This window comes from Rhea pennata, chromosome 2 (genome assembly GCF_028389875.1).
Source record: "Rhea pennata isolate bPtePen1 chromosome 2, bPtePen1.pri, whole genome shotgun sequence".
Classification (NCBI taxonomy): Eukaryota; Metazoa; Chordata; class Aves; order Rheiformes; family Rheidae; genus Rhea; species Rhea pennata.
Window position 1 is genome coordinate 39,399,095 of NC_084664.1, and position 15,034 is coordinate 39,414,128.

The window sequence follows — 15,034 nt, forward strand, 5'->3', positions numbered from 1 at the left end:
ATACGCTCCGTGCCGCTCACGAGGCGGAAGCTCCCGTAACCGTCCCAGCGACTCCCGTTTGCCTCGTTCCTACTTTCAGGTCTCCGTTGGAGCACAGGTGACCACGCGCTCCAGATGAGACCCTACCAACGCCCACCCAAGCAGCAGCAGTGCTTCCCTGTCTCTACTCGAAGTCACTTGCCTAGCGCCCCTAAAAATCACACTACCTTTTTGCAGAGCTGTGTAACACTGACAGTTTACTACCATCTTACCATTAGCCAAAGCACCTATTTTCCGCTATTTCTATCCACCACACCCAATCAAGCGGCTCCCAATTTATACCAGAAGTCTTTGCTCAATACTCCCAACTTTGTTCTATTTCTTTTCATTTCCACTTCTTCAGTTCCTCCCACATCCTGGCTGGGGCTGGAATCCGTTTCCATATCAGCGATATCAGCCCCCCAACTGCAGGTTCTGTAAGTGCATACCGACACCTCGTTCCAAAGTCGTTAATAATGGTATGAAAATAGGACTGATCAACAGATCAAACCTTAAAAACTACCATAGTAAACAAGCATCGACTCAAACAGAGACTGGGCGCAGAAAGAACATTTGCTAAAAACCCCCAGAGCTTCAGTACAAACATATTTAGGAAAATGAATGGTATATCATGTGTTCCCAAACTTTAAATACTATGGGATTCATCCAACAGAAAACAACCTTCTCTCTTTATTTTGGCAGAAAAGCATAAGCTACATCATTTTAACAATTTCTGTAAATGAAAACTAGATTTGCTGGGGGGTTTCTTGATTTTGTAAATTTAAGGTTAAAAATCCTCGGGATGTTGTTCTATTTCAAAAAAAATAGCTTTCTGCTATTATTTTTTGTAATTGCAACTATTAAGTAAAACAAGGACTATACTTTCATGTATACAACAACTTCTTTCTTCTGCCTGCTCAGCTACATCCCTTCATAATACAAGGTTATCAGTCCAATATGATTATCACATGACTAAAATGTTGTTTATTTTAATAGCAGTATAATTTAAGCCTAATTTAAGATACTAAGAGTATTTTCATAGACTGTAGCAGAACACATCTAGCAGAACACATCTGCTTCAATATCTTGTTGGATATGGAACTAAGACAGCAATAAATATTAGCAAGTGAATCAAATTTCTTGTTTCAGCGATGGTCCGGTAATTCTTATACATAATAAATGTACAGTACTGTGTTATGAAAGGAAAAAAAATCCATTTCAGAGGTCATTAAGCAGCAGTGTCTGCAACCCTTAGTTAGAGGGAGTCTGAAATGCGCAGGACTCTCCAGATGGATGGCTGCAGAAGGAGACCTTGGGGACCTTACAAGAAGCTATGAAAAGCTGTATTTCATATCGCAGAGAGTTTTGCATTCTTTCCTTAAGTGGAGTGAAAGTGCTGAAAAACACCAGCCCCTGCTTTTCCAGCAGCTGCAGTGAACACTTCCCTGTGCTGCTCCTTCAAGCAGCACCTCCGTGGAGAAAGCGGCCCATCCTTGCGCCCGTGCCAGCAACAAGCCCTGAAGACGATGCCGATACCCAATCTGCTCTGGCGACACTTGCCCGTTTGGGACAGGACTGAATCCAGGCAACTTTTCACGTGAATGAGCTAAGTAAACGCTGACCAGAAGATTTTCACCTTCTAGCCACTTGCCTAAAACTTCAGTTAGCATCCTAGAACGTACCTATTGCATTCCCTTCTTCCAAAAACCGAGCAAAAATCCCCACATTTCTTTATTTTTGGATTATTATATTTATGTGACTAAAGCATGCATGAATAAAAAAGGACCTTTTCACAGGAAGAGAAATGAGATATCAGTAGGAAAAAAACAAGTTTCACAACAGCACAATCTTTTCCACAGTAATTACTATTCAAGTGCTGCAGCAGTAGAAAATAAATCTTAAGAAATAAAATTTCCAATTTAATACAGAAGTCTAAGTATTAAAAAGAAGAGATGTATAAATAGAGAATATTTAAAGTTTCCTATGAGGTACTGATGATGTACAACCAGTAGTCACTGAACCACCAAATTCTGCCCAATGTTATCTCACAATCTCCCTTTGAGGACATTCGATTTCTCACTTTTCAAAAATTTTTCAATATTACTGTCCTCTTCCTTCCTTTCCTGTAGCAGCCAGATTTACTTCTGTTCAGAGTCTTTCCATTCTCAAGTCTGAATAAAAAACTCCTTGGTAGTTCAGTTAGAAATCTAGACGTCAACAGGACATTATTCACCTTCCTACATTTTCTACATTTCTACAATTTCCTAAATTTTCTACTTTTGCAGTACTGAAGACTGCTGTAAGAAATATTTCATCATTGACGCTCAGTAATCTACACCAATTTCAGCTCTTTTTCAGAGCATATATTGCTTTGATATAAGCAATGCTTTATAGCTACTGTACCACATACATTTATCTCTGCTTTCTGTGTCCTCATGTGTACTCTCCCACTGCTTTTATTCAGTGTTAAAACAAAATTTGATCACGGAATATTTACTTTTTAGTACAGCAAAACAAAATAATTCTTTTTCTGCTTTTCAAAAAACCTTTGAAAATGGTCAAGTATTTTTGTTTCTGCAGTAAATTCTCAAACTTCTTCATTATGAATGTAAAAGTTCATTACCAACCCATTACTTTCTCAAGGAGTTTCTTGGAAGTGAGGGAGAGAAACAGTAACATCTAATGAAGAATATTAGTCATTAAAATGAAGACTTGGCTATGGGCTTTTACAAATACACATGCTGAGAAGACTAATTCCATCTGCATGCTCATTTTTTACTTAGATTACAAACTAATCCTACGTGCATTCTACGATTTTACTAATCTCTAAAACTGTTCTTGTGTTCAGCCACACAATAAAAGTAGAACCGAAACCCTGATATGACTGTAGGTTTATGAGTCTGTATCTAATTTTAATTTTGCATAGCATCAAAAATGGAAACTATGATGAACTGCAAGAAGAGCAGCAAAGTCTACAGTTGATTAATTCTCAGATGTGTCTTCTGAATGACAACAAAGGCCCGCGCTGGAGTTAGCAGGACAACAGCTTGCTTGTGCAAACTTGGAGCTCAAAAAAGTGAATGGGGGTTTTGCACATCTTGGGTGAGAGCCCAAAGTTGTAAGCCACAGTCATCACCTCTTTTGCCTCCTCCTCCCCATTACTGTCCCTCCTGGTACACTGTAGGAGGGGAGCAGGTCTGGGGAGCGTCTGGAGGAACAGAAGAGAAACCTAATTCTGCATAGCAAGTAACCTACCCCAATCGTTCTTTCCCAATTTAAGTTTTATTGAAACAAGGACCATATTTTGCCATTTAAAATGCTATCATTGAAAAACTACAAGTTCTAAGAGAAAAGCAAGAGGACAAAAAAACCCCAGTATTTCCATTTTAAGCGTCTCTGTGATCCACAAAAACAAATGAATCCTGAAGGAATGTTTACTGCTTTATTAGAGAGCTGCGAAGTTTTCAGCTCCTCATCTCTGAAAATATTCCCTGCAGCTTGGGTTAGCTTTCTCACTTCATAGAAGAGCTTGTGTTCAAAACAGATGAAATACAATGAGTCCAGAATTAGCAAAGAAGAACAAGCAAAAAAACAATACCATGTAGTTGACCATCTATTTTCGTGTTAATAACTGTTAAGGCCCCAGGATTCCTTTGTGCCCTTTTCTTGTTGAAAAGAAAAGAAAAAGCTCGCCTTCTATCAGATATTTTTTAAACATGTGAAGCTAATTTTCTGATGCATCTTCCCCTCCTTTTATGTAACTCCATAACAATTTATCTCCAAGAAATAATGATGAAAATTACACTGAAAAGTAACAGAACCACATGGTTAATGGAAGCTTGAATAGATTATCAAACTAAGTAATTTAAGGGATGTTTATCAACTAAGTATATATTGGCTAAACAATTTATTCCAACTGTATCAATATTATGGAATGCATTGTGTCAACTACTACTTACAGGCACCTTTTGAAAAGGCTCCCTAAACAATTCTTTTAAATACACATAAAACTGAAGTCAGCTGCTAAGAATACAATATTAGACTGACGTTCAAATACTAATACAAGTATAGGAGCAATAAACTATTAAACTGAAATATAAACAAGGTAATTTTAATATTTACATTACAACGGCATCCAAGGAGAAGGTGCTGTCTAAGCAGATTACTGTCAGCTTGTTTTTAAGAGCAATTAGAGAGAACAAGCTAGCTTTCATTAACACATATAAATGTGACTAGTGACCTCAGACTAGTGACCTCATTTTGTAAGCTTTATCATGAATTATTAATTTCTTTTTAGAATACAAATCCTAAGTTACTTCTGAAGTTCCTTGCACAAAATTGTGGAAGATAGCGCTCATATTGGCAAGTTCATCAGCTGGAAAACAAGATACCTGCAATACACTAACCGGTTTTCTCTCTTGATTTCAGCAAGTCTTTCCACCTTGGCTCTTCCTTCAGTGGGCAATGCTTAGCTGCCTCACAGGGATGCTAGAAGGCTTTTACAAATAATTACAGGACTTCACATTTGCTGTGCAGTAATGAGACACATTTATTTTCTTAAACTCTCACTCCTGCAATCCTGACCTTCCCATTTTCAAAATAATAAGCACTTCATGCTCAGTACAGTTCACGTGCTGGCATACGCTCACTTAATTCTTGCATCCTCCCCGGCCTGCAGAATACCAGAGTGCTCAGTCCCCCACTCCACGCAGCTTTAAACAAATCCTGAGAGAGCTTGCAAATCACGGCCAAGTCCTTTTTCTTGCACAGTTCAAGCAATGAAGCAGAAGAGAAATAAGAAGGCAAAAAAAAAAAAAAAAAAAAAAAGGCAGAGAAGCAGAAATGAAGCAGAGGATTGAAAACACCAGACTTCACAAACTGGATGAACAGCTAAGCAAAGAAAGAATTTATTTCCCAGAATAAAGCCATGCTCCTCACATATCTGTGTTCTTTCTTCTGGTTTATCACTCGTACGCTTTTCATGAGATTGTATCATGAGGAGGGAAATTCCTTACTGAGAGATTGAACTGGTCCTTTTTCAAGAGTATTACCATACAGATAACTATTTAGGCATCTACTTAATAAACAAGTGATCCATTCCCACAGCTTAAGTAACTCATATTTACAAAGTAGTTTGAAAGATCCTGAAAGACTTATTTTCAAAAATACAAAGAACAAAGTACTATTAATCACCCTTACCAACTTCTAGATACCATAACTGACCAATTTTTTCCAACGTATAGTTACTGATTCAACCAGCAATATCAGGATTTTACACTTAGATGAGACTCTGCTTACAGAAGGACTGCCGAAAGAAAATCCCAGTTTTACTCTTTATAATTGATTTGGTTTAAATTAAATGGCAGAGCAACCAAAGGATATTGCAATTAAGGTTTTCAATTTCAAAAGGCAAATCTGAAAAACTAAGAAAACTCATCAGTGAGATGAACAGGAATGAAAAGTTGGAGGACTTGAACACAGAGGAGGTCTGGAACATGTTTAACTTGCAATACTTACATCTCCGGAATTTGTAACCTAAGGAAGTGACAAGAGAATTCATAAGAAGGTTTCCAGGCCTAGAGAGATGAATTACCTAATAAAGAAGGAAAGGTAGAATAAGCAGAGAGCTTCCAAAAAACAGGAAAAAAGCTCAGCAGAGAAAACCATGGCCTCGGATCAAGAAGCCCTGGCATAAAGCAAAACATGCCAGAAGACAAGTCCCGTAAGACAGGCCACAGAGACCACAACGGAACAAAAGCAGAGCTCGGATCAGAAAAGCTAAATGGTCTCAAATCAAGAATTCTGAGAACTGTCACATGGAACTGCAGGTCCGACTGCTAGAACTGAAAAGCAAACTACTGAACTGGGTTTGGTAGCACCTCCCAGAAAGACAAGAGAAGGCAGCGCCTACATGAAAGAAGAAAGAAAACGTAATTTATTCAATTAGGGCCTTGCTGGCGTAGCCTCAAGAGTTTGCTAAAGCTTAGGGAAATTTTAAGAAGCAGCATAGTAACATATGTATAACTACTATGTGGGTTCACTAAAGTTAAAATAATACCTTTTCCACAGGTCATAACAACAGCAGAGTCCTAGTATGCAGTGTGTCAAACAGATTCATGTTATATCTGCAGTGTATTAGCAAAATATTGTTCGGTGCTATCATCATTCTGGTGTTTGCAATACCAGTCTTGGGCTCAAGTCTGTCCCTGCATGACACCCTCTGCCTTCCTCCTCGCTGTCCCAGGTCTGCAGCAGGCAACGCCACCTGTGCAGGCTCTGGGCCCCCGGAACCAGGTGGTGCCACCAGCTGCGCTTAACCCTCTCTCTGGAGGCACAAAGCTGGCTTGCGGGCACTCGTGCACAGTGCTGAAAAGAGGTGGGAGGAAGAGCAAGCAGCATCAGAGAGAACTGGTGGAGAAAAACGGTAAGCATGCTGGTTTGAGGAAGAAATCTGAGGAACAGTAGGCTAGAGAGGACTCTTGTTCCTAACCCTACCCACATCATCCTATAATGCTTATTCAAAAGATATATTTGCTTGGTAGTATGACGCTTTCTTTCAGTACTAGTATAGCAAAAGATTCAAACGTTAGCACTCATTTCTGGAAAATAGTTTTAGGTGATGTATGGTAACAATAAGGAAGTGTTAATAGCACTGGACAAAGTACCGGTAAAATTTCCTCTGAAGTGCTGTGGTTACAAATGTTGAAGAAAGACACTTTCAAGTGGAGTAGGGCAGAAGTAGTCTACTGAGATGCAAAGGAAGTCTAGAGATCTACTCTTAAAAATGCAAGAGAAAACTAAAACATCTGCCTTTTTTTTTTATTATTTTTCCTAACAAATTAAAGACTGAAGGACGTAACAGAAATACGCACCAGAACTTTAGATAGGAATCCATCTTTCCTATAATCTCACACCATTCTGAACCCACAGAAAACAGACACACACAAAACAATCCATTTTGCCAAGTATGCACAGTGGAGTCAAAGAACAGTAAGACTATAGCAAAATACAAATCTGTACAGACTTGATAGTCCTATGCTCGCTGCCCTTTGATGGTTTGCCATGAAGTACTACCCTTCACCCCCAGTCAATTTGCCAGGGTTGAGTGGGCAGCAGAGCCAGGTGTTAAGCTGTGGGACCTCGCATGAAGCTGGAGAATAAGGGTGATGCGATTATTCTTTCATACTTCACCAATTTGGATTTTTTTTACTCTCTGAAAGGCTGTAGGTCCAGCTTTCCAGCTTTTCCACCAGAGAATTCGAGACCACTTTGTTACCAGTACACTTTACCCCATATGGTATCTGTATTTCCCAGTAGCGCAGCTCAGAACTCCCCTAAGTATTTAATGGCAGCTGTATACAGTCATTCGGTGCTGCATTCTCGCTCTCGGACCAGGGGAATGCCGTCGTTCAAGCAGTGGAAAGCCCCATGTCTAATGTAACTAACTTGAGGTTAAGTTAGATTCCTAAAATAGCTGTTCATTCTGAGCTTTTTTTTTTTTCAGAAAAAAAAAAGAAACAAATTAAATACACAAATGTGGCCACTGGTATTGTGAAAAACAGCATTACTGCCAATAACTTGTAATTAAATGCCAGAAGCTAAATTTGACTGGATTCATTAAAAAGAAAACATAAAAGCAGCTTTACACCAAGATTTCCCCATGTAAACTGGAGATCACCTATGTCATGACAGCGTTAATTATTCTTCTACAAAAAGCCTAACAGAGTTTCACGAGAATAAAAACAGAATTAGCATATAACTACGCTAGAGCGTCCCAGCTTCAGCTGAAAACACTAGAGCCTATTTTGCCAGGTATAGCTAAGTCGCTGTTGTTTGACACACGCTAACGATTTTAGCAGAAAAGGTCTCGGCGGCGGGCTGCCCCGGGCAGCCCCGCCGCAGCCCGGCACGGAGCGGCGGTGCGGCCGGCGGGCAGCATCGCGGCAGAGCCCTGCAAGCCCCTCCAGGAGCAGCCCCGCTTCTCCAGAAGCGCACGGCGGCGCGAAGCGGAGACCGGGCTGGTCCCGACGAGGGTGTCGATGGAGCCGGAGGAGGACGGAGATGTACCCCGCCGGCTGCCGCCCACCACCTTACCTCCGGTCGCAGTACAGAGGCGCAGCGCCGAGCAGGGAGGTCAAAGGCAGCACCCCGTCCTCGGCAGTGCCGCGCCGTGCCGCGCCGTGCCGGGCCCTCCCCGCGGGCAGCTGCGCTAACTTCAGCCCGGCGAGCGCCGCCGCCCCAGCCCCGCGCCGCCGCCGCTCTGCGCGCCCGCCCCGCTTCTCTGCGGAGCGCCCCCCGCGGCCGCGCTCCCCGGCACCGGCACCGCGAGCTGCCCCGACCCGACCCGCCCGGCCCGGCCGCGGGCGAGCCGTACCTGGCACCCGGGGGCGCCCGGCCCCGCCGGCAGCGCTTCCTCCGCCGCGCAGAAAGTTTGCGGCGCGGGGAGCGGGCGGCAGCGGCGCTGGCGGGCGGGGAGGCGCCTCAGCGGGGCCGGGCGGCTCCGCGCCGAGCCCCGCCGCCGGCCTGGGGCCGCGGCCACTTCCTCTTCCTCCGCGCCGCGGCCCGGCGCCGCCTGGGCGCCCCGCGCCCCTTCGCCTCCTCCCGCCGCCGTCCCGCGGCGGGGCGTCCAGCCCCGCACCGCCGCCTCTGGGCTTCGCCGCCGCCCCCCCCCCCCCACCACCACCACCCCGCCTCACGGAGCACTGCCGCTGCCAAGGGGCCCCGACGGTGGAGGTCCGCCGTCTGGCTGCAAGAGGAGGCACAGCTGCTCCTGTAAACACCAAGGATAGAGACCGCGCAGCCCCTCCAGGTCTTGCTCTATGTCCATCCAGACCTCTCCTGCCGATTTTCCCACCACTGTGCACACCTCAGTGAAGAGCTCAACCCCTCCTCTTAAGCACCGAGAAGCTTTTATGAGGCCCACCTTAAAGCCATCTCCTCTCTAAACTGACCAAGCCCAGCTCCCTCAGCCTCTCCTCACAGAGCAAGTGCTCCAGCTGTGGACCATTGTAGTAGGCTGCTGCAGATGGAAAACAGAAATGGGGTGCCAGCTAGAGATGGGTGCAAATAAACTGTCCCATCATGGTAAAAAAGTGTCAAATACTACAGGTCCTCTGCTTGTTGCTGTGCTCCAGGCAGAGTGTGACCCATTAACCACAACCCTCTGAGCCCAACTTTGCAACCAGTTTTCTACCCATCAAGCTGTCCATTTATCCAGACTCTAGTATCCTTATTTGACATAAGAATAGGGTAGAGGCAAGCAGTTACTGCCCTACCGATAATCAATATCCACATATTTGCCCATAATTGATATCCACAACCTTCCCCTTGACCACAAATCCAACCATTTTACCACAGAATGCGAACAGGTTGGTGACGTACAATGCACCTTTTATAGACACACAAGACACAGTACATGTGTTCCAAAAAGACTTGCTCCATGATTTTCCCAGGGACTGCAGTGAGGCTCAGGATCCTGTAGTTTTCCTGTAGTGTTTTTTTTTTGTTTGTTTGTTTTTTTTTTTTTTTTTTTTAAGTTCATTTGCTTTTCTTCAGTTTTGGGGGACCTCCCTCAATACCCCTCCAAATAGTATGGAGAGCAGTCTCACTAAGACATCAGCCAGCTCTTCCAGTACCCCCAGACACAACCTACCTGGTTTCAAAGGTTTGTATAGTTCAGGTTATCTCATGTAATCTCTGCCTCAGTCCTCCATTGCTGGTAGTTCCTCTCCTCCTTGAGCCTCACTTCTAAGCACATGAGGCAGAGGGAGACTGAGGCAAAGGCAGTACCAAGCACAGCCTTATCTGTATCCACTGTCACTGTATCACCCGCCCCATTCAACAGTGGATGTGCTTTTTCATCATTCAGCCTTTCACTGCTAACATAAGAGTGGAAGTTCATGTTCTTACTCTCAACAGCCCCCAAGTGTGTCAACTCTAGGTGACCTGTAGGTTTCCAACACCATTCTTACATGCCTGGGCAACAGCTCTAAATTTCTCATTTGTACCATGCCACTGCCATCATGCTGCATTTTTGTACTAAAGCAAATTCCTGAGTTCCCTTTTTCGCCACGCTGGTCTCCCAATTCATCTACTTGTCTTCCTTGACTTTTGGGAAGTACCATTCTTGCAGTTGGAAAAGGTTGTTCTTAAAAATCTGCCAGCTTTCCTAAGCTCCTTTATCTTTCAGATGGGATCTTATGGTAGGCAGCTGTAATAGTTCCCTGAATAAGCCAAAGTTTGCTGTTTTAAAAATCCAGAGTCTGTGTATTACTCACACTCCTCACTCCGTTCAGGATCTTAAGCTCCACTACATCATGGTCACCACAGCCATGGCTGTCACTATCAGATCCCCAAACAATTCTTCCTTGAATGGGAGATCAAGCTGTACTTCATGCCTGGTTGGCCCATTTAGAATCTCTCAAGACATCTTCCAGAGATCTGCGGGACTGCTTGTGCCCCATCATGTTAGTCACTGGCATATTCTGGAACCATAAATCCAACTTCTCATCGTGACTGTTAAAACAAACAAACCCTCCCCAACCAACTACAAGGTCAGCCGTAGTGGCCTTTCCTTTGATCCTTACTTACTCAACCACTGTCATCCATTCCCCATGCAGTAGCCCCTACATTCAAGCTGCTTCTTTCACAGAGAGCGCAAACCTCCCCCTTCACCTTCCCTACCTTTCCTGAGGAAAAAAAGCAAACAAAAAACCACCATATCCAAACTCACCCTTGAAAAACCAAGTCTGTAACTGTGCTCACTGCCTTCCCTCCTACAAGGCCAGAAACCTGTTGAAGTAACCCTTGAAACTCCCTTAATCCAAAAACTGCTTCAAATCCTTGCACCCTGCAGACACAAGTACATTGGCTGTTAAGAATACCCTTCTCACTACAATGGGTGAGCGACTGTGTAAAACAAATACAATTGCTGTGTAAAAATATACTCTGTAAAAGTCATATTAGCATCCACATTCCTTTGTAACTACAACTGCAGAATAATTCAATAAGATGTTGATATTGTAACAGATGGAATCTATTCACAACTACCCTCTCCATTTTCCCCTCAAGATCTATGGGAGAACACAAAAATTGCTCAGAATAGTCTCTGTCCACATTCAAGCTCTTTTAAAACACAACCATCAGCACGGGCTAATTAAAGATCAGCACCCCAAGGCATAACATCAAAATACACTACATCTTTGAAGGACTGCATGTTTGAATAAAATAGCAAAATGTGATAAACATAGGCAAGAGACATTATGGGGAAATGCAAGTTACTTGTCAGTTTTCAATTATAAAGCAAGTATCAATAGTGCATTTTCTGTGGTAACTTTTTCATCTCAGTTTTCTACACTCTTCAACATATCTTCTACCTTCCTCCCCCTCCTTTTTCTTTTATTTGCACTGCTTTTTCTCCTTCCTTTTCTCTGTACTCATCATTTTTCCTCCACTCACTGGTTTCTTTCTGAATGTATGAAAAAGCAGCATGCAGTCCCATCAGGGTGCCATGTAATTGTGCTGTTTTTCTCATACTACTGTTAAAGCATATGGGGAAGGATCACTAAGCATGTGGGTAAGAAGTGAAAGTGCAGCTTTCCCTGTGTTATTATAAGCACATCAGGTCACGGCTGGCTCTGGAATGAGCATCCTGGGCACCAGAGCTTTCCAGCACCACAGGATTAGCAGATCTACACCCCAGGAGTTGAATTTAAAGGATGTCTGACAACATTAATAACTGCTGTGGGGGCAAAGCCTTCTCCAGTACAGAAAGGGACATCAACATTAGAGACAATAATCCCTTGTGATAACTCAGACTGCCATAAAGTAGTAATCATATACAGATGAGAAATTTGCTTTCAGTTTTCATGTTTCCAGTGGGTCACATAACAGACCTAGACACTAAATTATTTTCCTACCCACTTCACAAACAGTAACTATCAGATATACCTCTGAAAACAAAGCTATCAGATAAAAAGGATTTTGATGCATTGAGTTCAACCTGAAGTTCCTCCACTTCATTTTCAAACATACAAACCATTTAAAGACACTTCTGCAATTTTTGTATATATTTGAGAATAATATGGTAATTCACTGCAAAACACAAGATGACTCATTAACTAAAGCTAAATTCTGCTCTGTAAGAACCATTTAACTATAAACAATTTAACAAGCATGAAGAAACCTATTGCTTCGATCAGCAGTAAGATGTTTATCCCTACAAACCCCACCAAGAAATAACTGTTTACCTCAGAGTTAGTGTTTTGTTAAAATTTGTCCAGTGTAATGCCTCTTGTAAATCCATACATTTATTAGTGCAGAGTTCTACACCCTCCTGTATCAAGCAGGAGCAATCAGGTTTTCCATTTGCACTTTGTAGCACAGTGAGGAACTGGGTAAAGTTCAAAGTAAGTGTAAATTGCTACCACTAGGGCAAGTGAAGAATTCTGCTTTGCCAAATATCTGCACTCATTTTGGCACCAGCAGAGAGGGTTACACATTGTAAACAATAATGAGGAATCACAAGCACAGGATTTTTCCTCCCATCCAAGGATTTTCTAGTTATGCCCTTAACTGGTTACTCCAAGCCTTATTTAAGCAACTAACAGTAAAGATGCATATCAATATATATGCAACTCAGTTTTGTTACAAAATATAATGCCATTTACCACCCTTTTCACTACAAAGAAGGGATTTACTCCTTTTAACATTCCAGTGTTCAAAAGAATACATCCTATTTTCCCAGTTTTGCACAGTAAAGAGTATGAAAATATTTACAACCAACTTGGAACTAAAATGTATTTTAACCATCTCCTCAAATAAGTGGAATTTATTAGAAATCTTTTTGCTGTCTAGAAATAAGACACCTAAAACATTCTGTTGAAAAAGATACAAATAAAACATTCATTAAAGAGCTTATTTCTGATTAATCTTTTAAAGAACGTTTTAGTTGAATCTTTAGGTTCTAAAGTTGAACGTTTAGGATAAAACTAAGGGTTTTACTTACCACCTATCACTCTGCGAAAGTACATTAAGTATCTACGGAGATTTTAACAACAGTTTTATGTAAGAAATCCATCAGACACACAAGTCACTTAACATATTTTGGTCATTACTGTTATTTTTCATTTCAAATCTCTAGTACAAACTGCTATGAAAGAGTTCTCTTAGACTTTTTCCTTTTTTTTTTTTTTTTTTGAAGTAGCTGCCTTTTATATTTTGCATTTTGGACACTGGTAGAAATTGTGTTTTATCAATGCTAAACATTATTTCTTCTGTGCTCATACCTGTTTCCACCTCTATGATATGAATTTATGATCGCTGATGGTATATTTGGGGAAACACTCCTTTAGCTTTGCACAATTCTTTGATGTCATGCAGTATGCCATCATGGCAACTCTAAGCAAGGTTTTGTAGTTTTCTGGCTTGCGTCTTGTTCCAATTTCTTTTTCCCCAGTAAACTCTACCAGTCTCTGAGATCTTGAATGTTTTATAGCTTTCACAGCATGCTTGAGTCATCAGCAGGCTGAAGCACTCAAGGCCCAGGGCCAATAAGCTTGAGCAGGAGGAATTTTACTTTAGACTTAATTTTTGGTAACTACTTCCTAGTTGCAAACAAAGGGTTTTATTGGGTTTTATGCAGAGCCAAGCCATAGCTTCTCAGAAATACCAGAAAATTAAGCTTTGCTACCTTCAAATCACAAGGAACCAAGTCTGAATAGAAAGCTATGGAGGAACGAGGTCTACTCTGCTGCTAAGGAGATAAAGAATGGTACCAATCCCTTTTGCCATAGCAGTGGTATAACCTCTACTGCCCCAGCAGCAACAACTACTACTGCCCTTCCACAGCTCCAGAATAGAGAGAGCAGGCCGAAAGTTAATACCTACTCACATACTCTTAGACCAGTTTTAGCTCAATTAGTATAAACTTGTCAAAGCTGAGCCAAATTCAAACTCCAAAGATTGTAAAAGTACCTCTAACAAGTCCTATAACCACAGCATGTTTACTAGCACAGAACATTTTGAAGTTTTTATTACTCATCTGTAGGCAACTCCTAGGAGCTGCAGATCCAGATATAATTTAGGATCTTATTTTTGTTTTGGAAACCTTTGCTAAAAGATGGTTTGTATTATCTTTGCAAGCTTAAAATCCCTTTATAGCCATAGGTTTCTGAAGAACATACAGGTCTGTCTGTCTTGATAAATATCAAATGGAATATACTTCTGCAGGAGTAGGAAGGAAGCCACCAATTACATTTGAGAATTACTAAAAATTCATCTGTTGAATACAGCTGGCCAGAAAGCAGAGACTGAGATTTATTACTCTATCAAGTTAGTATTAAAGAAGCTCACACCACAGCTGAGGGAAGCAGGGCCCATATTTTCCCATGAGAAGGGCCAGCTTACTAGTTAAAGTTAACTGCTTGCAGCTAACTACTATTTATACAAGCTACTTCTCTTGCACTTCAGTTCTTGTGTGTAAGAAATGGACAGTCATTAATTTCTGTAAGGTGATTTAAAAACCACAAGTGAAAGCCCTATATAAAAGCTCAGCAAGTGACACGAGCACAGCAACACAGGACAAGTTCGAATAAGGCTTAGTGCTAGAAATTGATAAACAAGAAACAGTAAGTTCCTGAAGGAGCTGAAATATCCCCGTCTTCCTTTCTTCTTGAAATATCCAAATAAAGCATTCTTCAGTACCAACAGAGGAGTTGCGTCTGTTCATACACATTTCTGCTCCTAATAGTTTTGTAGAGTATTATCACCAACCAATAACATTTTCTGGTTGATTTCTCAGTTGCAGGAAGCTAGTTCACATGTAACAAAGCTATTGTCAGAACTGATTGTTTTACACCTTCACCTACCAAATACCTGGCATCCAACTGCATGACCTTATCTAATACTGAGAAAGTCAACCGAGATCCCTATTTGAATAAGTATTCACTAACACAAATAAGGAATGGACGTTAAGACTCTTGAAATGATGCAAGGTTTCCTGAGCTTTTGAAGTTAA

At 41.8% G+C, this 15,034-nt stretch overlaps 1 protein-coding gene across 2 annotated transcripts in view; it reads right to left on the reverse strand.

The window, feature by feature from the left end:
• RFTN1 (raftlin, lipid raft linker 1) overlaps positions 1-8,527 on the reverse strand; it is a 96,401-nt gene extending 87,874 nt beyond the window's left edge. Inside the window, exon 1 of one of the 2 annotated variants that reach the window (XM_062569292.1) lies at positions 8,393-8,527. The gene's annotated coding sequence lies outside the window, so the exon portion shown is untranslated. Of the gene's footprint in view, positions 1-8,112; positions 8,193-8,392 lie in introns of those variants that run through there. The other variant, XM_062569291.1, reaches the window with a different exon arrangement.
• Positions 8,528-15,034: the final 6,507 nt, after the last annotated feature.